Genomic DNA, 25365 nt, shown 5'->3' with positions numbered 1-25365 from the left:
TGCATCACAATGAACAAATGCAGATGTAATGTATATACTGTACACTCATTCATATACATTTATACAGATGCAGGCAGGGTTTGAATCGTCTGCATTGATAACTGTTGTAAAGGTGTCTAATGGTGTGTAGACAGTGTGAGACATACACTGCTGTGTGTGTTGTCTCAGGGGGTTGGGATGAAGCAAAATGTATTCCCCTTCTCCACCAATGGACAATAACATTCTATTGTTGGACTATTCTATTCTACTGCCTGCACCCCTGGACACCCTGTGTAAATTGAACGCTGGAGTTAGAATGATATTGTTGGAACCATTTTTCCGCCAGTCACAGTGCTTATAGATTTTCTGCATGGTGAACAATACGACGGACACACACTGTGCTGTCCCTGCAGTGAGACTGAGCTAGAATGTATGTGTGTTTGGTCTCCCTCTCCCTTCGCGACTGAACGCTCCCATTGTCATTGGCAGGTCATTGCTCGGTGGACAAACGACCCCTGCCAACCTCCTGGCCAGCAAGACGAACCGAGGCTGACGTCATGATGCTACATGCTAATGCGCTCATTCATCAATCTCTTTCATAGACTTAGAGTTGACGTCATGGTGGGTGCTAGCCTAGCGTGCCCACTGCTCCGGGAAACTCATTTACTGGCAGACTAACGTCATGCTAACATGCTAGTAGCTTTACCACAATGGAAGCCTGATGGACTGTATGCTAATAGACTTACAGTTTTGTTACCACACTTCACAACCTGGAGCATACGTCGTGATAGGACACTACCGTTCCAACAATGCCTTCTGGACTAATATGCTAATACAGTGATCATTCTTCCCATAGTATCTTCATTTTAGAGCAGGCTCCTTGTAGACACCCCATTCACTGACTATTATATATATATATATATATATATATATGGGCAGGATCAAGGCCTTATAATTAGACATAATAATCCATATTAGCGCACCCCCTTCTCGATCACACACACACACACACAGACACACACACACACACACCACACACACACACACACACACACACCCCCGTTGCCCCCCGTTGAGACCTGAAATAAGAAACAGACACAGGGTGGGGGAGAGAAACGGTTTCTCCATGGCAACCTCAGTGTCAGCCAGGCATTTCTTAATTCCCCGTTCAATGTCGTGCCCTCAGAGGCGGAGGGAGGACCCCTGTTCTACAGCTGAATATTGCCATTGTGTCGGGGGGGATTGTGTGTGTGTGTGTCAGTGTGTGTGTCAAGGGGGGTGATCATAGCTAACCCCTCCCGAATGAGGGGACAAGCTGCAGGCATACGAGTCACAACAATTACATAGATCAGAGGGAACACACAAACACACACATGCTTGTAAAACCATGTTGATGAAGATAGAGATAAACCTCTGAAATAACTATATAATTACACCATAGGGCAAACAGCAGGGCTCTCCTTTGCGAAGCGCTTATCGCAGTCCAACCCATGGTTTCTGGTTATTCTCTTATGAATATGATTGTGTCTCTATCTCTGCCAGTCTATACAGGACACTTTGCTTCTCAGACAGCAGAACTTTAGGGGGGGGGGGGGGGGGGGGGGGGTCAGCTGCTTGAGTAAATAAAAGCCTCTGTTTGTAACGTTGACCATCTTGGAAAAACTCCACAGCTGCCACAAATTTATATTTTATTACATTTCAGGCAGGAAGGGAGGTATTTATGTTTACTGTTCTTCGCTGGAAACGATAAATGACGGCTAAATGAACTCAAGGCATAGTGATAGTCAGGAGGATAAGCCAGTGGATCTATGCGGGTGTTATGCAAACAAAAACACTGAGGGAAAAAAACAAGAAGCAAAGGAATGTGTTACAGTATGTCTCGTTGCTGTTGAATAATGAATGCATACAGTACAGCCTTTTGTTTTATCAACAAGACATTTCAATATATGGCTATTTGCATGTTCAAGCCTTTATGCTTTAAGATGCGGTTTCACACACAGATTAAACCTAGTCGTGGACCAAAAAAAGCCAGAGATAAATGGTAGAATCTCAGTTGAAAATGATATTCCAGGACTAGGCTTAATCTGTGCCCGGGAAACCAGTCCTATGTACCTGTCCTGGGAAGAATTACCTCAGTTTGAAATGTTCTTTGCGGATTCTCCGATGGCTGATTCTTGTAGGAACCTAAAGGGAGACAGAAAGATGTGAAATAATATGAGCATTTCTGATCAAATGGGATCAAATCACGCAGTTGTTTTATATTTAAGCAATGACCATCGTCTCCACCAATGTTATGGTACATCCAAGCAGGAAGTCTTAAAAACACTTCCCTGAAGGCCAGTCAATGAAAATACAACAGGAAGCGCCACTGGTCTGTCTAGGGTGGTCTGCCGTGGGCGAAACTTTAATATATGTCCGGACAGTATGTCCAATACACTGTATACATCTATTGATAATGACTTACAGACTTACGGACCTACAGTTTGCCTGGAAGAGCCTCACTCAGACATAGTACACAACAAGCAGACATCACATCCTAAAGAAAGGAAATATAAAAACATTGGCCGCTTTTTGGATGTGGTGCTTTTTCTTTTAGTAATAGCCTCTTAAATATGCCCAATTACCCAAAACTAGATTTCCAAAAATACATTTAAAAAATAAATAACTGCATTGGCTACCCTTTTAGTATTCTCATAAGAGTCTGAAAACTGCTTTTCTGTTCTGGAGTACCTTGTTACAGCTCCTTAAATATATCCACGTATTATATACTGAACAGTTGCCTTCTTTCTTATGCACTAGGCCTATTCAGAGTGATTACATGTACTGCGGCCATTAGATACAGTACAGTGGCATAATCAGATGAGAGTGGAGAGAATGGTTCAGGGTGATGGTTGACTACCTAATGAGGGTCTGGCCTTTGTAAACATGTGGTAATGTTATTGCCTGTGGCACGCAACATGCAAGACCAGGGCCCTGTTTTAGTACTATGTACATTTCCTTCCACTATTAGGGCATTTTTTGATCATACAGAAGGGTTAGTCTCTCTATCTAGCTATCTATCGAAGGAAACAGTCTCAGTCCGTGTTATACGTCTATAATCACTAACTATAACGGAGGAGGGTCACTGCGTTCGCTCCACCGTGTGATTGGCCCTGTGACCTCTGACCTTTTTAACCCTTTAGAATGCCTGCTTTGTCCCTAGCCCCTCCATGAAAAGCCGCAGATCACCAGCTGAATGTGAATGTCCTCTTACCTGAGGCCTCTCTCCAACTCATTCTCCTCAGCAACATGAGACTCTCTATCAAACAAAAGACATCAACAGCTCCCAGAACATGGCCTGTTCAGTCTTAAGCAGTTACTAAATATGTTTCTTCTTCATTGACTGTGTGTAAGCCAGAGATGTGGATTGATAGACATATTATAGGCAAACCACACACCTGCCTCTTTCCTTATTATAGCCAAACTATCAGACTCTTGGCTCAGGTTAAAAGTAGTGCCATATATAGGGAATAGGGTGACATTTGAGATTTGAATCATCTTAGCACTGAAAACTCAGACATCTGTAGCATCTGGCTCCGGATGTGGCCAGGGTGGCAGCGAGACAGACAGAAAAGAGAACCTGACAGACAACTACTGTTCAGCTATGTCGTTTACATCCACCCAAGGCTGGCCAGAGGAAATGAAGGAATTCATGATGTTATAGAAGAGGGCCAGAAGAGAGAGGTCTCTAGGTTCAGGTTGTCTCAGGACTGAAGGTTGTCTGTGATCATAAAAGACTTCTGTGGTTGACCCTCCACAAAGGCTACTGTAATACACACACACACACACACACACACACACACACACACACACACACACACACACACACACACACACACACACACACACACACACACACACACACACACACACACACACACACACACACACACACACACACACACACACAGAGGCAGACACACAGACACACACACCACACACACACATACACACACACAGAGACAGACACACAGACACACACACACAGAGACAGACACACAGGCAGACTGGAACAACTGTAGTAATGTCTGGCTGCTAAGACTGAGATGTCATGTTATTTTGTATTACATCTGATACTCTACTGGATCATGTATATGACTCCGAAACTAACAAACACTTCAATTGGCTGTTTAGCTGATGATTAGTCTTTTCTACATGTAAATTGAGATGTAGGCCTAAATGATTTTCTACTTTAAACCTCCTTTGCGACATTATGGATATTGATGTGCTATACAAAGCTGTTGATAATGATTCTCTTAGCTGAGGGAGTATGGGGCTGATAGAGTAACCAGACCGTTACGTACACAGTGTTATTTCCCAGTCTCTCTCACCACTAACTCACCACTAACAACCACAAGACAACAAAACAATAGCAAGGGCTCACTGCGGAGAATCTCCAGTAAAGGACATCTGCTTTGTGCCCAACAGAAAACCAGGCAGAATTTCATCTAGCATTCTAAAGGCTAAATGCTACGTACAATTATTTCACTCTCTATCTATCACACGCACACACACACGCACACACACGCACGCACGCACACACACACATGCACACACATGCATGCACACACATGCATGCACACACACACACACACACACACACACACACACACACACACACACACACACACACACACATGCACACACATACACGCACGCACGCACACGCACACACACACACACACACACTCACACACATGGGACACAAACACACACAAGGCTTGTTAAATGGGGAAGCGGGAAAGGGGCCATTTGTTCTACAAGCTCTACAAGGAGGCTGCCATTGTAAAAAGGAGTGGCTGCAAGACCCTGTTTCCTTTTATCCTTCTCCTCAAGGCAATCCCTTTGTCTGGAAGAGGATGGAGGAACCGTGGGCCGCCGCGCTACGCTGGTCAAAGACCCAGGAACTATTACCCCTACCAGCACAATGGACGTAAATAACAGCAGGAGAGGAACGAGGGAAAGGTGTGTGTGTGTGTGTGTGTGTGTGTGTGTGTGTGTGTGTGTGTGTGTGTGTGTGTGTGTGTGTGTGTGTGTGTGGGGGGGGGGGAAGCAAGAAGCGCTGGAGAGGGAGGAGCTTGTGAAATAAAATCTGTTATTAAATCTAAAATGTATGTTAGGAGGAAAGGTTAGGTGAGAGAGAGAGAGAGAGAGAGAGAGAGAGAGAGAGAGCGTTTTATTCCATGTAAACCATGTAGTCAGTATGGAGTGACAACGAATGCTACAGGAGCTTCAGATTCAGGACTATGGCCAGCTGTATTTTAAAGGATTTCTTAATGTAAAGAAAAGCATTTTGTGTTGCTTATGAATGCCCAAAAGTAACTTTTTTCACAGTAGAAATGCACCCTTCTTGACCAAAGTAATATCTCTCTCTCTTTCTCTCTTTCTCTCAGACACACCCACACACACGTACTCTCTCTCTAGTTATGAGTGTCACTGAGGACATTGAGAGTGAAAGAAGGGAGTCAAATGTTTTTCTTCTTTCGTTTCTACACTCACTTTCCTGGCAGCTCAGCAGCACCAGAGGGGTTTGTGAAACTAGGAGGGGCGAGGCTCCTCCCTCAACCACCAACTGAATGTAAAGCTTTACAGTGTATAACTTACAGACAGCTATGTCTTGGCTACGATACTGTACTGTAACACCTCATAAAGTAACATACAGACGGAGCTATGCAGTAAGGAAAATGAGACAAATAAGGACGAAAGGGACGAATGGGGGCGAATGGGGGTGAATGGGGGCATACAAGATAGTTCTACTACTGGAATGAAACCAATAGGATCTATAAGCTTACTGCTTAACAGAATCATAGAAGGTCTAGGAATATAAAAATGTCAAAATATGTAGACATATGGAGTATCACTTGATTTGATAGACAAGAGGCTTTCAAACGGATCCAGACGGGATATTCAATATATCCATTAAGCTGCTAATATACTTCGTATAAGTGAACAGGGAGAATTAGGGCAAGTGACTTAACAAGGACTAAAACGCCATCTAAAAGGTTCTAGAGTTCATTTCACAGCAGACAGAACCGCTCCTGTCTTCTGGTTCCCCCCTCTACTCCAGCAGGAAGCGAGGACCCAAGTTTATTTTTGAATCTTCCACAAAGAATGCCTGTCATTTCCTGCCGTTCCTGCTTCTATATGCAACCCCCAGTTTCTTTTGGAACAATGGGAGTGATTCCAAAACTTCCAAAAGGAATTTTCCCCAATGGTGACAGTATGGTATAGACTCTGATTCCATAATGCATTATAATAGTCAATACTGACAGGGTTTGTAGCTGGCCCATTTTAATTCAGACATTTCCTCAGAGATGCTTGTCTGGTAACTTTAAAGACAGCACGAGGAGGGGATACTCATTCATTATTAAATGAATGAGTATCCTGCGGAGATGATGATGGTAAAGACAGAAACACAGGCCTGCCTTGAATCTCCATGTCCTAACCAATCAGCAGCTCTATGTTCCTTTATTTCACAAGCTGCACATTGGTGGCTCAAGTTTGCTGTGAAAATAACTCTCTACCTTTCCACCATTTTGCCTCTACTGCATTCCTGCTATCTGTTTTTGATGAATTAACCAGACTTGTCGTGTCCATCAGTTCATTCAGTGTTATAGAGTTCACCATAAGGTGTCAAGGGGAATGAAAGGTGACTCTCACACACTGCATCATTTTTAGAGAGCAGATGCTTTTAGACACAACTTGGCCACTCGAATTCCACCAGGTGAGAGGTGAGAGGTGAGAGGGGTGAGGGGTCGTGAGGTGAGAGGGTCTGTGGGGTCAGTGTGTGTGTGTGGGGGGCGGGGGGGGGGGGTAATTTGGTGGGGGAGTTACCTTTAACCTCCTTATGATGGGTCACCGGGCCCTGGGGGATAGCCAGGTCTTACCTGTTATACGGGTCGTCTGTCAAATCAATTTAGGAGGCTCTCACGCGCGGGCACGCACAGAGTTTGAAAGTGAGTAACTAACTTCATTTTTCAGTTATGTGAGATATTCCATTTTCATACTGACCTTGACTGCTTTACAACAAAGGGTCAAAGGTACCAAAGGTCAAAGGTTAAATGCCACAATCTAACCAATCCGCTCCTGGGAACCAGAGCGATGACACAGGAGGGACACCTGGCTAGCTGTAGGGGTAGACCTGAAAGTGACCTCAGTCCATTGGCTAAACAAGAGGTAATAGTTCAGAGGTGACACAGTAATCTATACTGAGGAGAAGGCTAAAGCCCAGGGCACAGTGCAGAGCTTCTTTCATTACCTCATTCATTTAACCCTTAAACCCCCTTTAAACATTCCAACTACTATTAGTCATGTTAGGCCTCAGATAGAGACGGTTGTGAAGTTATAAAATAATAATAATTTGATAGATTCATTCCGTGGTTGCCTTTTATACAATAGTTATAGCAACCATCTCTGGTACTGAAATATCTCATTTTTTAATACTCGATATACTCTCCCTGTTTCACTCTAGAGGGATGGTGCAAATACATAAAGGATGAGACCAGCTCATTGCCTCTGGCTGCTTCAATGCTGGAGGTAGAGACGAGTACAGTACATTATTCTCCATGGAGCTTCCTGTTGTTTTTCTATTTCATCCAGATGACAGGTGACTAGGTGACGATGGATGACAAATTTGATCATATGTTTAAACTATTTGGTTTGGGGTAGAAAGCCCAACGAGGAGGAAGTGTGCGTTTCATATCCTTCCTCTTCCTGTGGACAGACGCCCCGGCACGTGGGGTAAGGAGGGGGATGTCTTCAATCATGTGATCATGTGCTGGTGAAGCAATTGATGACTAGCATGATCACGTTAGCAAATTAAAACTGCACTGAAAGTATATAAGGCTTCATGAAATTTATGACCAAAAAAAATATATGTTTTTCAAGATATAATTAATTAATCTATGTAGTTCAGTTGTTTTGATGTGATTCTATCCAAAAATAAATACATGACGGTGATCCGGATAAGGATGTAATTTTCCTACAAATAAAAGGGTTTATATTCATTCTGAATATTCATTGACAGTTTGATGGACTGTCTCAGCCTGTCAAATTCCCTCAGTTCTCTACTCTTGCTGTTGTGAATAGAAAATGCCCATTCCAGTTCTCTACTGTTGTGACTAGAGAATGCCCATTCCAGTTCTCTACTGTTGTGACTAGAGAATGCCCATTCCAGTTCTCTACTGTTGTGACTAGAGAATGCCCATTCCAGTTCTGTACTGTTGTGACTAGAGAAGGCCTATTCCAGTTCTCTACTGTTGTGACTAGAGAAGGCCCATTCCAGTTCTCTACTGTTGTGACTAGAGAAGGCCTATTCCAGTTCTCTACTGTTGTGACTAGAGAAGGCCCATTCCAGTTCTCTACTGTTGTGACTAGAGAAGGCCCATTCCAGTTCTGTACTGTTGTGACTAGAGAAGGCCCATTCCAGTTCTCTACTGTTGTGACTAGAGAAGGCCTATTCCAGTTCTCTACTGTTGTGACTAGAGAAGGCCCATTCCAGTTCTGTACTGTTGTGACTAGAGAAGGCCCATTCCAGTTCTGTACTGTTGTGACTAGAGAATGCCCATTCCAGTTCTCTACTGTTGTGACTAGAGAAGGCCCATTCCAGTTCTGTACTGTTGTGACTAGAGAATGCCCATTCCAGTTCTCTACTGTTGTGACTAGAGAATGTCCATTCCAACCCAGCACACATACTGGGCCTATATACTGTGAGAAGAAATGATGTTGATCCATCGTTTGCCACAGGTGGAAGAGATAAGCCAGAACACATCTGCCTCCCCCCCTCTTCAGGAGAAAGACAGGGTGGGGTTATTTCATCCACATTTCAAATGTAAACCTTTTATATAAAATATCCTGCCTGTTTAAAACCATTTCCTCCCAAAGCAAAGCTACCTCCCCCTCATGTTGGCAGATCCACAGACACTCACTCACACACGCACACACACACACTCCTCTACATCTTGAATGATTAGGATGTCCTGCTCTGTCGTTCCTGGGCAGACAACAGAGGACGCGAAAATGAATTAAGTGTAATTTAGCCCTGTGAGGAGAGCCTAAATCCTAATGACCATAATACCACCACCAGCACTGCACGTAGTAATAGACAGCATTTGTGTACTATTCTGTACTATGCTTACCTACTGCTAAAAATACTCCATAATTGTCATTATTTGTAGTATGCTGTCATCAATAGAATAGCCATTACAACAACAACAAAAAAGATATTGGCTTGCGTGAATTTGTTCATAAAAGTTTGGGCACTCTGTGCAAACATTCTTCACATTACAGGATCTTGCTACCACGAAGCATCTCCAGATGGCAGAAGAATTTATGAAGATTGCCTCATTAACCTTAAGGCACTTTGGGGCTTGGCACTGTGAATGCAGGCAGAGAGAGAGTGAGAGATAAAGAGAGAGAGGAGCCTCAGCATCAAGCATGGTAGGCAGTGGAGTAGTCTGGAGCCATGGGGTTTCAGATAGAAAATGCATCTAAATACTTCATTTGAGTCCAGATTTATAGCTTAAAATTCAAATTTCTGAGACATTAATGGATTGGAAAGTATTTATATAACATTTAAATAAAAGGCAATTTATTCATTTCTATCTGCATTTTAAAGCGATTACAGACAGATGTTAACAGAACGGTAGCCTAATAACCCGTAGCATATCAGTTAAAATCCCACAATTAGTGCGCAACATGGGTCCTATCTGTCCTCCAATCTCAAAAACTTCAGGGGACAAGCTCTCCCCGTTGTGAGTGAGCAATTTGTCAACTGCAATCATTCATGACAGTCTTATGCTACCCGAAGGCTCTTCTTTGATTTGATATAACTCTAAACACATGATTTTATATGAGGACCTGACTGAGTCTGCGCAGGTGTGCCCGCAGCGCCATCGTTCCGCGCCCTGTTCCGTTGACAACTCGACGCGCCAGCTAGAGAACATTGCGTGCGGAGCTGTGACTGTGCGGTAACGGGGGGAGGGGGACGCGGTAGACACTGCTTTCAGACACACGGAGGGAGGAAGGCTCTGTTGATCGTTAGTCTGGGATTCAGGTGTCTCTCTCCTCGACTCGGCTGGGCTGTGGTTGGTCGGGGGAGGTGTACTGACATAAACAAAGATGGTGTAAACCCCATTGTCCAGACCATGAGGCTCTGTTTAGGTTTGCTTCATTATATCCCTGATAAACTCTAGTTTAGGTTATGGATGTTATGGCTACTTTAAATCCAATGCCCATTGTGCCAGACAGGTTTAATCTGACTGGTTCCAGGGTTCACACCCTGATTAAAATGCTGCGGTTTCTCCTGCAATTGCAACCCGTACTTTGAGACGAAAAAAATACAGAAACAAAGGTTGATGTTTAAATGCATTGATTTCTTGGATTATATTCAACCCAAACAAAAAGAGAAAAACTTTCACATATAGGCCTATAGGCTGATCCTCAACTTTCCGTAAAAATTGCATTGGTCGATGTACGCAGATATGCCAGAAATAATCTTTACACAATATGCTAGATAGTGAACAATTATTCTAACATTTAGACTAGGTAGCATAGGCTCCATACTCTCAGAAAAACACATTTTCTTTAGGCAGGTTGGAAGGATTCACGTGCGCTGATGTAATTTAGAGATGTTCTTTACAGCCACCAATAATAGGAGCTCGAGCGTGCCGATCCTGGGCGGGCGGATACGCACCCTTCTTGAGTTTAGCGCACTTATTAATTTATTAAAGGAAGTGCTAAACCAACGAGTTTCCCCACTGGTTAACGGTTAAATCATATCAACCGATAGTTTAATTGTATTGATACTAATTTTCTCTCAATACAATTGTAGTCTAATTCAGAGAAGGTGAGCAAACCCAAACTATTCAGCATCCATGGTAAACAATAGCATACATTGGGTTATATTATTTTTGGGGTTTATAAACAAATATAAAATATGCTACATCATTTGGAATATGTTTTTCCTTTTCAATCGAAACATGCATATTCATTTCCTTGAAAATAAACAAAAACGGAATAATTTAGGCACCAAATAAATTATTGCTATACTTACGAATCATTTCCATTCCTGCAAAGAGGCAGGATTAAAGCTCCTAATAAAAAAACGGTGTTATTTGATAATGAGCATCAATTTTTCAACTGTAGACGGAATCCTTGAAGACTGCCACAGTGGCATTCTCACCGCAACCCATCGCGTTGAATCTCTCTGTGCTGCCCACGTCTGAATCGAAGTCCACCCCATCTGTTGAGACAAGAGGGAGGGAATTCAGGTCACATGGTACACTAGCACTGTCCTGGTTGGCTAGAACACTATAGTGGGATGAAATGTCTGGTGTTCATTGGACGAGCGGGGGGGAAGGAGGAGGAAGGGGGGGGGGGCACATAGTGGATAAATAATTCGTGGAGAAAAATGGGGTGGGGTAATGAAGATATATTGATAGAATGGAAACATATAATGTAGAATATATGATACATTGATAGAATGGAAACATAGAATGTAGAATATATGATATATTGATAGAATGGAAACACAGTATGGATAGTATATGATATATTGATAGAATGGAAACATATAATGGAGAACATATGATATATTAATAGAATGGAGAATACATGACATAGTGATAGAATGGAAACATAGAAAGGAGAATATATGATATATTGATAGAATGGAGAATATATGATATATTGATAGATTGGAAACATGTAATAGAGAATATATGATACATTGATAGAATGGAAACATAGAATGGAGAATATATGATATATTGATAGAATGGAGAATATATGATATATTGATAGATTGGAAACATGTAATAGAGAATATATGATACATTAACAGAATGAAAACATAGAATGGGCAATAAATGATATATTGATAGAATGTAAACATGCTATTGATAATACATGATATATTCGAGAATATTTGATATATTGATAGAATGGACATTATATTACGTATTGATAGAATGGAAACACAGTATGGATCAGTTTATGATATATTGATAGAATGGAAACATATAATGGAGAGTATATGATATATTGATAGAATGGAAACACAGAATGGAGAATATATAATGTATTGATAGAATGGGAACATAGAATGGAGAATATATAATGTATTGATAGAATGGGAACATAGAATGGAGAATATATAATGTATTGATAGAATGGGAACATAGAATGGAGAATATATAATGTATTGATAGAATGGGAACATAGAATGGAGAATATATGATATATTGATAGAATGGACATTATATTATGTATTGATAGAATGGAAACACAGTATGGATAGTATATGATATATTGATAGAATGGAAACATATAATGGAGAACATATGATATATTAATAGAATGGAGAATACATGACATAGTGATAGAATGGAAACATAGAAAGGAGAATATATGATATATTGATAGATTGGAAACATGTAATAGAGAATATATGATACATTGATAGAATGGAAACATAGAATGGAGAATATATGATATATTGATAGAATGGGCAATAAATGATATATTGATAGAATGTAAACATGCTATTGATAATACATGATATATTGGAGAATATATGATATATTGATAGAATGGACATTATATTACGTATTGATAGAATGGAAACACAGTATGGATAGTTTATGATATATTGATAGAATGGAAACATATAATGGAGAGTATATGATATATTGATAGAATGGAAACATATAATGGAGAATATATGATATATTAACAGAATGAAAACAGAATGGAGAATAAATGATATGACAGAATGGAAACATATAATGGAGAATATATTATATATTGATAGAATGGAAACATAGAACGGAGAATATATGATATATTGAAATAATGGAGAATATATGACATATTGATAGAATGGAGAATATATGATACATTGATAGAATGGAAACATAGAATGGAAAATATGATATGATATATTAACAGAATAAAAACATAGAATGGAGAATAAATGATATATTGATAGAATGGGAACAGAATGGAAAATATATGATATATTGATAGAATGTAGAATATATGATACATTGATAGAATGGAAACAGAATGGTGAATGTATGATGTATTGATTGAAATGAGAATATGATATATTGATAAAATGGAAACAGAGAATGGAGAATATATGATGTATTCATAGAAGGAAGAATATGTGATGTATTGATAGGATGGAGAATATATGATATATTGATTGAATGGAGAATATATGATGTGTTGATAGAATGGGAACAGAATGGAGAATAGATGATATTGTAACGGTTGTCGTCGGGAATAGAGGACCAAAACGCAGCAGGAATGTGGATGCTCATCTTGTTATTTATTTTAACTAAAGAGAACACCAAAATAAAAATAAATGCACAAACAACAAAACAGTCTTGTCAGGCACACAGGCAAAACAAGAAACAATCTCCCACAAACACTTAACCAAACACATACCCATATATAGGACTCTCAATCAGAGGCAACTAGAAAACACCTGCCTCCAATTGAGAGTCCAACCCCAATAAACTAGACATAGAAATACAAAATACTAGAGACCACAGAAATACAAACCTAGAACATAACCCCCAAAACCCAGAACTAACTAAACCAACACCCTACTAAATAAATCACCACCCCGAACCACAAACCAAATACCCTCTGCCATGTCCTGACCAAACTACAATAACAAATAACTATTATACTGGTCAGGACGTGACAGTACCCCCCCCCCCCTAAAGGTGCAGACCCCGGATGCACCTCATAAAAAAAAAAACAACAACAAAAAATCCCCCTAAACTAAAGGGAGGGAAGGGAGGGTGGCTGCCGTCACCGACGGCACTTGTGCTACACCCCCCCTCCCCAACCCACCTATACAGGAGGTGGTTCTGGCTCTGTCCTCCAGAATGCAGACAGACTTGCTCAGTTTCGGTCCGTAGGCAGACCTCTTCCGTTCCACACTGTAGGCAGACTCATTCGATACACAGTTAATCATCTTTAGCTCCGGATTGTTAACAGACTTACTCAGTTCCGGGTTGCTGATCGACCCCTTCGGTTCCGGGTTGCAGGCAGACCCCCTCGGTTCCGGGTTCCGGACTGCACACTGTTGCCGGATACTCTGGACTGCACACTGTTGCCGGATACTCTGGACTGCACACTGTTGCCGGATACTCTGGACTGCACACTGTTGCCGGATACTCTGGACTGCACACTGTTGCCGAACTCTCGAGGCTGGGCTGACACACTGGAAGCCTGATGCGTGGTACTGGTACTGAATGTGCCAGTCTGGGGACACGCACCTCAGGGCTAGTGCGGGGAGCGGGAACAGGCCGAGTCGGACTGGGTTGACGCACTGGAAGCCTGATGCGTGGTGCTGGTACTGGAGGTATCAGCCTGGGAACACGCACCTCAGGGCTAGTGCGGGGAGTGGGAACAGGACGAGTTGGACTGGGCTGACGCACTGGACCGTAGAGGCTTACTGGCGGTCTCGAGCGCAGAACTGGCATCGCTCTTACTGGCTGGATGCCCACTTCCCCCTGGCAAATGCGGGGCGAGGTACTGCACGTACCGGCCTAAAAATACTTGGCCTCGCCATAGTACCCATTACCCCGAAGCACGGGACCTGTCCAGTCACTGGTTGCCCAAAAAAGGTACGGGGATTTGGCCTGGGGCTCACTCCTCGCCCAGCCAAACTACCCGTGTGCCCCCCCCCCCAAAAAAAAAATCTTGGGGCTGCCTCTCGGGCTCCCTTAAATCCTCCACAGCCCTGGAAATGCCTCTCCTCAACTCTGCCCATGTCTCCTTTTCCCGACAGTCCATATCATATTCCCATCGCTCCCTTCTCCGCTGCTTGGTCCTTTTGTGGTGGGAGATTCTGTAACGGTTGTCGTCGGGAATAGAGGACCAAAACACAGCAGGAATGTGGATGCTCATCTTGTTATTTATTTTAACTAAAGAGAACACCAAAATAACAAAACGAAAAACCGCACAAACAACAAAACAGTCTTGTCATGCACACAGGCAAAACAAGAAACAATCTCCCACAAACACTTAACCAAACACATACCCATATATAGGACTCGCAATCAGAGGCAACAAGAAAACACCTGCCTCCAATTGAGAGTCCAACCCCAATAAACTAGACATAGAAATACAAAAGACTAGAGACCACATAGAAATACAAACCTAGAACATAACCCCAAAAACCCGGAACTAACTAAACCAACACCCTACTAAATAAATCACCACCCCGAACCACATAAACAAAATACCCTCTGCCATGTCCTGACCAAACTACAATAACAAATAACCCTTATACTGGTCAGGATGGTGAATAATAATGTATTGATAGAATGGAAACATAGAATGGAGAATATATAATGCATTGATAGAATGGAAACATAGAATGGAGAATATATAATGTATTATTAGAATGGGAACATAGAATGGAGAATATATAATGTATTGATAGAATGGAAACATAGAATGGAAAATATATGATATATTGATAGAATGGAAACATGGAATGGAGAATAATAATGTATTGATAGAATGGGAACATAGAATGGAGAATATATAATGTATTGATAGAATGGAAACATAGAATGGAAAATATATGATATATTGATAGAATGGAAACATAGAATGTAGAATATATGATACATTGATAGAATGGACACATAGAATGGTGAATATATGATGTATTGATTGAATGGAGAATATATGATGTATTGATGGAATGGAACATTGAATGGAGAATATATGATATATTGATAGAATGGAGAATATATGATGTGTTGATAGAATGGACACATAGAATGGTGAATGTATGATGTATTGATTGAAATAAGAATATATGATATATTGATAGAATGGAAACATAGAATGGAGAATATATGATATATTGATAAAATGGAAACAGAGAATGGAGAATATATGATATATTAATAGAATGGAGAATATATGATGTATTCATAGAAGGAAGAATATATGATGTATTGATAGAATGGAGAATATGTGATGTATTGATAGAATGGAGAATATATGATGTATTGATAGAATGGAGAATATATGATGTATTGATAGAATGGAGAATATATGATGTATTCATAGAAGGAAGAATATATGATATATTGATAGAAGGGAGAATATGTGATGTATTGATAGAATGGAAACATAGGATGGGGAATATATGATATATTGACATAATGGAGAATATATGATATATTGATAGAATGGAGAATATATGATGTATTGATAGAATGGAAACATAGAATGGAGAATATATGATGTATTGATTGAATGGAGAATATATGATGTATTGATAGAATGGAACATTGAATGGAGAATATATGATATATTGATAGAATGGAGAATATATGATGTGTTGATAGAATGGAAACAGAATGGAGAATATATAATGTATTGATAGAATGGAAACATAGAATGGCGTATATATAATGTATTTATAGAATGGAAACATAGAATGGAGAATATATAATGCATTGATAGAATGGGAACATAAAATGGAGAATATATAATGTATTGATAGAATGGAAACATAGAATGGCGTATATAATGTATTTATAGAATGGAAACATAGAATGGAGAATATATAATGCATTGATAGAATATAAACATTGAATGGAGTATATATAATATATTGATAGAATGGGAACATAGAATGGAGAATATATGATATATTGATAGAATGGAAACAGAATGGAAAATATATAACGTATTGATAGAATGGGAGTATTGAATGGAGTATATGTGATATTTTGATAGAATTGAAACATAGAATGGAGATTATATAATGTATTGATAGAATGGAAACATAGAATAGAGAATATATAATGTATTGATAGAATGGGAACATAGAATGGAGAATATATAATATATTGACAGAATGGAAACTGTATAGTGTATTGATATAATGGGAATGGCGTATATATATTTACATTTTAGTCATTTAGCAGACGCTCTTATCCAGAGCGACTTACAGTAGTGAATGCATACATTTCATACATTTTCTTTTTCTGTACTGGTCCCCCGTGGGAATCAAACCCACAACCCTGGCGTTGCAAACACCATGCTCTCCCAACTGAGCTACACGGGATATATTATGTATTTATAGAATGGAAACATAGAATGGAGAATAAATAATGTATTTATAGAATGGAAACATAGAATGGAGAATAAATAATGTATTTATAGAATGGAAACATAGAATTGCGCATATATATATCATGTATTTATAGAATGGAAACATAGAATGGAGAATATATAATGTATCGATAGAATGGAAACATAGAATGGAGAATATATAATGTATTGATGGAATGGGAACATCGAGTGGAGTATATATATATATACTGTATTGATAGAATGGGAACATAGAATGGAGAATATATAATGTATTGATAGAATGGAATTTTAGGATGGAGAATATATAATGTATTGATAGAATTGAAACATAGAATGGAGAATATATAATGTATTGATAGAATGGGAACATAGAATGGAGAATATATAATGTATTGATAGAATTGAAACATAGAATGGAGAATATATCATGTATTGATAGAATGGGAACATAGAATGGAGAATATATAATGTATTGATAGAATAGAATTTTAGGATGGAGAAAATATAATGTATTGATAGAATGGGAACATAGAATGGAGAATATATAATGTATTGATATAATAGAATTTTAGGATGGAGAAAATATAATGTATTGATAGAATGGGAACATAGAATGGAGTATACATGAATGTAGTAATGAATCACGAGAATCTGCAAGATGTTGGTCTTCTTAATCAATTTATTTACATGATTCCTTTCTAAATATCAACACATCTTCATCAATCCCAGGATATAATCCCAGTGGATATCTTTCATGTGATTTACGTGAGACAAAAGATTATGGTAATCAAAGTCTATACTGACCAAAATATAAACTGAAGAATTGCAATATTTTGCTTAATTTCTATGGAGAAATTAAAAGACGAGATTAATGTATTTTGTGTTAATCAGGATGTAGACTTCTAGAACGCCTGCATTAATAGGCCTACAGTAATACAATATATTAAGACAGAAAATAAAGTCAGGATGTTGAAATGTATTAACTGTTGACTCAGTATTTCAGTGTTTTGCACCAGTTGTGTCAAAATGATGTGCAGTGTGTATGTGGATGTGTGTGAGTGTGCAAGGATAATGTGTGTTTATAGCAAAGTGGTGGGAAATGGTGCATGGATAATTCCGACTTCAGATCCTCCAGGGCTCTGAGTACTCGGCCGAATCGATACTCCTCAAAGCATTCTCATGTTACCTCTCAGCACTGTTATGACGCGTGACTTTGACAGGATCAAGGGTGAAGGGGCTATGAAGGACTGTGACATATGGTATTTTCTTCTCAGCTTTTGTTTGCTATTTGTGAGGTGAGGGTGGATGCAAACTGTTTTTCTGACTCTGAAAGTATCTCTCATTCACTTGCTCCATCTCTCTCTCTCTCTGCCGCTCACACGCGCACACACTCACACACACACACACACACACACACACACACACACACACACACACACACACACACACACACACACACACACACACACACACACACACACACACACACACACACACACACACACACACACACACACACACACACATTACTGTTGAATAGCCTGCTAAGTGTAAATAGGTTGGGGAGATAGCTATAAAATGTACAGAGATAATCCTACAGTAATAACCTCCTTGGGGTCTCTGTAGCTAAAACGCTACTTTCACTGTGGTAGCCATGGTGATCCAACACATTTCAACACATTTCTCCACACTCTGCAACAGCAGTCTGTCTGTATTGCACCCTGTACTTATGACTTGAAGCTATAGGTTTTATTTGCATTTGATTGAATACCATAACATTTTGTTTATCACTGTAAATTGAAGTTTAAATCTGTTAGATCAGAAATCTGTTAGGAAAATGCATTCATTTCAGTAAGCTACTGTAACATAGTCTCATATAAAACTGATGAAACATCACGCAAGGTAGAAGTGTCATCTGAAGAAGGCATACAGTGCATTTCCTCCTCCCATCATTATCTCCTGTGTAAATGTGTAGGGGAATATGCATAATTCATGGTAATGATGATGCTCTCAGAGGTAGAAACCTAGATTTGTTCTGTCTAATTTTAGATCAAGGTAAAGAAAAAGCCTTGGTTATTTTTCCTCTAAACCTCTAGTCTTTCTTTCATTTCACTTTCAGAACTTTCAGTCTTTATTCTCATGTGTGTGTGCTGGTGTCCATGTGTGTGTGCTTGTGCTTGTGTCCATGTGTATGTGCTTGTGTCTGTGTGTGTGTGTGCTTGAGTCTGTGTGTGTGTGTGTGTGTGTGTGTGTGTGTGTGTGTGTGTGTGTGTGTGTGTGTGTGTGTGTGTGTGTGTGTGTGTGTGTGTGTGTGTGTGTGTGTGTGTGTGGCGTGTATGTGTGTGTGTGCATGTGCATGCCTCTATGCATGTGTGTTTGAGTTTGTACAAAGACTAGAGAAGAGATTGATGCATCTTCAATCACTTTAGTTTATTACTGTCATTAAGATCCATATATGTTGACTGTTTCTCCCAGCTTCCCTTGTCACTGATTCATACGCACCGGGGTGTATGTCTGTCTGATGTGCTAACGTAGATTTCCATGGCAACGTATTAATCCCAGGGATTTAACCATATCGGTGCCATACCAGCACTAAGTAAGATCCAGGGATTTAACCATATCGGTGCCATACCAGCACTAAGTAAGATCCAGGGATTTAACTTTTTCAGTGCCATACCAGCACTAAGTAAGATCCAGGGATTTAACTTTTTCTGTGCCATACCAGCACTAAGTAAGATTCAGGGATTTAACTTTTTCAGTGCCATACCAGCACTAAGTAAGATCCAGGGATTTAACTTTTTCTGTGCCATACCAGCATTAAGTAAGAAATTATGATAATGTAAGAAGTGATGAAACGTATTGTACCTCCTCATGAGGATGAAGCCAAGTTGATGAAGAATCCACTCAGCATAAGCTGTTAGGGCGAAACTGTATGTCAGCTGTCATTTTTAGTAATACAATATTTGAGGATGATGATGAATGGCAGGAATGGTAACTAAGTCTGCTGGACTTTAGGTGGCAGAGAGTGAAGTGGAATCCATCTAAGAAATATACAGTGCCTTCAGAATGTATTCATACCCCAGGACTTATTCCACATTTTGTTATGTTACAGCCTGAATTCAAAATTGATTAAAAAATAATAATAATTCACCCATCTACGCACAATACCCCATAATGACACTTTGGGGGAGATTTTGCCTGTGCTCAGCTCCATTCCGTTTATTTTTTATCCTGAAAAACAACCCAGTCCTTAACAATTACGAGCATACCCATAACCCATACCCCAAATCCGTAAACACAGGCACCCTTATAGATATCATCCTAAGCAACTTGCCCTCCAAATACACCTCTGCGGTTTTCAACCAAGATCTCAGCGATTACTGCCTCATTGCTTGCATCCGTAATGGGTCTGCGGTCAAACGACCACCCCTCCTCATTGTCAAACGCTCCCTAAAACACTTCAGCGAGCAGGCCTTTCTAATCGACCTGGCTTGGGTATCCTGGAAGGATATTGACCTCATCCCGTCAGTAGAGGATGCCTAGTTATTCTTTAAAAATGCCTTCCTCTCCATCTTAAATAAGCATGCCCCGTTCAAAAAATTTAGAACCAGGAACAGATATAGCCCTTGGTTCTGTCCAGACCTGACTGCCCTTAACCAACACAAAAACATCCTGTGGCGTTCTGCATTAGCATCGAATAGTCCCCGTGATATGCAACTTTTCAGGGAAGTTAGGAACCAATATACACAGGCAGTTAGGAAAGCTAAGGCTAGCTTTTTCAAGCAGAATTTTTCATCCTGTTGCACAAACTCAAAAAGTTCTGAGACACTGTAAAGTCCATGGAGAATAAGAGCACCTCCTCCCAGCTGCCCACTGCTCTGAGGCTAGGAAACACTGTAAATAGCCCACCGATAAATCCACTATTACTGAGAATTTCAATAAGCATTTTTCTACGGCTGGCCATGTTTCCACCTGGCTACCCCTACCCCGATCAACAGCCCTGCACCCCCCACAGCAACTTGCCCAAGCCTCCCCCATTTCTCCTACACCCAAATCCAGATAGCTGATGTTCTGAAAGAGCTGCAAAATCTGGACCCCTACAAATCAGCCAGGCTAGACAATCTGGACCCTCTCTTTCTAAAATGATCTGCCAAAATTGTTGCAACCCCTATTACTAGCCTGTTCAACCGCTCTTTCGTATCGTCTGAGATTCCCAAAGATTGGAAAGCTGCCGCGGTCATCACCCTCTTCAAAGGGGGAGACACTCTAGACCCAAACTGCTATAGACCTATATCTATCCTACCCTGCCTTTCTAAGGTCTTTGAAAGCCAAGTTAACAAACAGATTACCGACCATTTCGAATCCCACCGTACCTTCTCCGCTATGCAATCTGGTTTCAGAGCTGGTCATGGGTGCACCTCAGCCACGCTCAAGGTCCTAAACGATATCATAACCGCCATCGATAAGAGACATTACTGTGCAGCCGTATTCATCGACCTGGCCAAGGCTTTCGACTCTGTCAATCACCACATTCTTATTGGCAGACTCAACAGCCTTGGTTTCTCAAATGATTACCTCGCCTGGTTCACCAACTACTTCTCTGATAGAGTTCAGTGTGTCAAATCGGAGGGCCTGTTGTCCGGACCTCTGGCAGTCTCTATGGGGCTGCCACAGGGTTCAATTCTCGGGCCGACTCTCTTCTCTGCATACATCAATGATGTCACTCTTGCTGCTGGTGATTCTCTGATCCACCTCTACGCAGACGACACCATTCTGTATACTTCTGGCCCCTCTTTGGACACTGTGTTAACTAACCTCCAGACGAGTTTCAATGCCATACAACTCTCCTTCCGTGGCCTCCAACTGCTCTTAGATGCAAGTAAAACCAAATACATGCTATTCAACGGATCGCTGCCCGTACCTGCCCGCCCGTCCAGCATCACTACTCTGGACGGTTCTGACTTAGAATATGTGGACAACTACAAATACCTAGGTGTCTGGTTAGACTGTAAACTCTCCTTCCAGACTCACATTAAGCATCTCCAATCCAAAATTAAATCTAGAATCGGCTTCCTATTTCGCAACAAAGCATCCTTCACTCATGCTGCCAAATATACCCTCATAAAACTGACCATCTTACCGATCCTCGACTTTGGCGATGTCATTTACAAAATAGCCTCCAACACTCTACTCAACAAATTGGATGTAGTCTATCACAGTGCCATCTGTTTTGTCACCAAAGCAAAAATCACTGAAGCTGGAGACTCATATCTCCCTCACTAGCTTTAAGCACCAGCTGTCAGAGCAGCTCACAGATCACTGCACCTGTACATAGCCCATCGGTAAATAGCCCATCCAACTACCTCATCCCCATACTGTATTTATTTATTTATCTTGCTCCTTTGCACCCCAGTATCTCTACTTGCACATTCATCTTCTGCACATCTACCATTCCAGTGTTTAATTGCTATATTGTAATTACTTTGCCACCATGGCCTATTTATTGCCTTACCTCCATTATCCTACCTCATTTGCACACACTGTATATAGACTTTTTTCTACTGTATTATTGACTGTATGTTTGTTTTACTCCATGTTTAACTCTGTGTTGTTGTATGTGTCGAACTGCTTTGCTTTATCTTGGCCAGGTCGCAGTTGTAAATGAGAACTTGTTCTCAACTAGCCTACCTTGTTAAATAAAGGTGACATATAACAATTAAAAATTAAAATAACATGATGCAGCCACCACTATGCTTGAAAATATGGAGAGAGGTACTCAGTAATGTGTTGTATTGGGTTTGCCCGGAACATAACACTTTGTATTAAGGCAAAAAAGTTAATTGCTTTGCCACATTCTTTGCAGTATTCCTTTAGGTGTTCCTAATGTTTGGTGCACTCAGTGTAGATGTACTGAGAGCACAGAAGCCCTCGGATCCTTACCAAGATGGCTACTTCCTGTTGGTTTTCACTCTATTGTAATGGAATGTTTCCCGTCAGGAGGAGACCCAACACAGAGGGGGACCCGGTTAATGCTACTAGTAACCGCCTGATTACATATGCACACACACACACACGCACGCACGCACGCTCGCACGCACACACACACACACACACACACACACACACACACACACACGCACACATGCACACACGCACACACATATCTGGATTCACAGCAGATGTCTTCTAATTGTGGTGATTATGTTGAACTGAGGGGGGTAGGAAATAGGAATATGTGATGACTTTCCTCTCGCTTTTCAGTGTTCATTCCTTGACATCCTTTGGTTTATGCATCTGCTGTACAACCACATCCAGAGTGCTTGGAGAGAGACCAGAGTGATGGATGGGGAACGGGAATGAGATTTTAAATGTGTGTCGGGGATGGCAGTGACTAACTCCGATCCTGAAGAGCCCTAAAGTACAGGCTTTTGTTTCAGCCCAGCATTAACATACACCTGATTCAAATAACCGTGGTTTAATTTAAAGATCATGCTTAATTGATTACTAAATAATTGTACCATTGTAATGGTTTGGTTTCAGATGGAGCTTTAGCATGTACATTGACTATGCAAATTCAAAGCTTTTTGGATCAAGCACGAAGGTTATGCATCCTGCAGCATGCAACCTCAATTTCAGGTTCTACACTGAATGTTTTTTTGATTGCCAGGCCATTCTAGATAGACATCAGGGAATGAATATCACTCACACCAACAGAGGAATAGTTAGTTAAGATACATCTCAAACTTTCTTTCTCTTCTCAAAATACCGAATAAACTACGGAAACACAAATCAACAATAACTGTTGAGAAACCATTTGATTCATTATGAATTGACCATAGGCAGACTAGAGTGAGACATGGCTGATTCCTCTGGGCATAGAGCCCATCCTGTCACACTGGTGAAACAGCGTCTCTAGATATGAGCAAAAACCATTCCATACCCCATCGCCAAGTGTGTATGTGCGTACAAGTGTGTGGGTGTGTGTTTGTGAATTGGTGTGTCCATGCCCTATCAGGTTTGTGAATTGGTGTGTCCATGCCCTATCAGGTTTGTGAATTGGTGTGTCCATGCCCTATCAGGTTTGTGAATTGGTGTGTCCATGCCCTATCAGGTTTGTGAATTGGTGTGTCCATGCCCTATCAGGTTTGTGAATTGGTGTGTCCATGCCCTATCTGGTTTGTGAATTGGTGTGTCCATGCCCTATCAGGTTTGTGAATTGGTGTGTCCATGCCCTATCAGGTTTGTGAATTGGTGTGTCCATGCCCTATCTGGTTTGTGAATTGGTGTGTCCATGCCCTATCTGGTTTGTGAATTGGTGTGTCCATGCCCTATCAGGTTTGTGAATTGGTGTGTCCATGCCCTATCTGGTTTGTGAATTGGTGTGTCCATGCCCTATCTGGTTTGTGAATTGGTGTGTCCATGCCCTATCAGGTTTGTGAATTGGTGTGTCCATGCCCTATCAGGTTTGTGAATTGGTGTGTCCATGCCCTATCACCGGAGGGTGTATTATGCATTGTTGTTGGCTTGGCCTACATGCTCATCCAAGCATGGCGTAGTGTGGTACAGAACGCACCTCTTCCCCTCCCATCTCTCTCCAGGCTGCTTCATTTGTGTTTGCTGTTGATTTAATGTTAGTTCGCTGTCACATTGATTCATTATCTGCAGTCCTTTTTTTTGTCTACACTACAATCTAGCTTTAATGGTTTATGGGTTATTTCTAGTTCATTTATAAACACCCGTAAATAAACATTATTAATTAAATTGAAGTGCATTTTTTAACAGTACCTTACATATTATCATACATTTCTTTATATCTCATTCATTGTAAAATAGGGCCCAAACATATAGGATTTCACACTCACCTACTAAGCGTGTGGATTTCTACTGTCCTAACCTGAAATAGTACACATAATGTAACTACTGTAGCAGATCCAATGGTAGATGTAATGTCACTACTGTAGCAGACCCAATGGTAGATGTAATGTAACTACTGTAGCAGACCCAATGGTAGATGTAATGTCACTACTGTAGCAGACCCAATGGTAGATGTAATGTCACTACTGTAGCAGACCCAATGGTAGATGTAATTTAACTACTGTAGCAGACCCAATGGTAGATGTAATGTCACTACTGTAGCAGACCCAATGGTAGATGTAATGTCACTACTGTAGCAGACCCAATGGTAGATGTAATGTCACTACTGTA

General features: G+C 40.7%; 1 long non-coding RNA gene across 1 annotated transcript; it reads right to left on the bottom strand.

The window, feature by feature from the left end:
* Positions 1-1654: 1654 nt before the first annotated feature.
* On the bottom strand, positions 1655-11225 carry LOC106569668 (uncharacterized). The gene is made up of 2 exons (XR_001320534.2): positions 11072-11225; positions 1655-2163 (listed from the first exon to the last, which is right to left on the bottom strand). It is a non-coding gene; the product is annotated as an uncharacterized LOC106569668 (long non-coding RNA).
* Positions 11226-25365: the final 14140 nt, after the last annotated feature.

This window comes from Salmo salar, chromosome 14 (genome assembly GCF_965601325.2).
Source record: "Salmo salar chromosome 14, fSalSal1, whole genome shotgun sequence".
Lineage (NCBI taxonomy): Eukaryota > Metazoa > Chordata > Actinopteri > Salmoniformes > Salmonidae > Salmo > Salmo salar.
The sequence above is the reverse complement of the archived record's forward strand: the minus strand, read 5'-3'. Positions and strand labels throughout refer to the sequence as shown.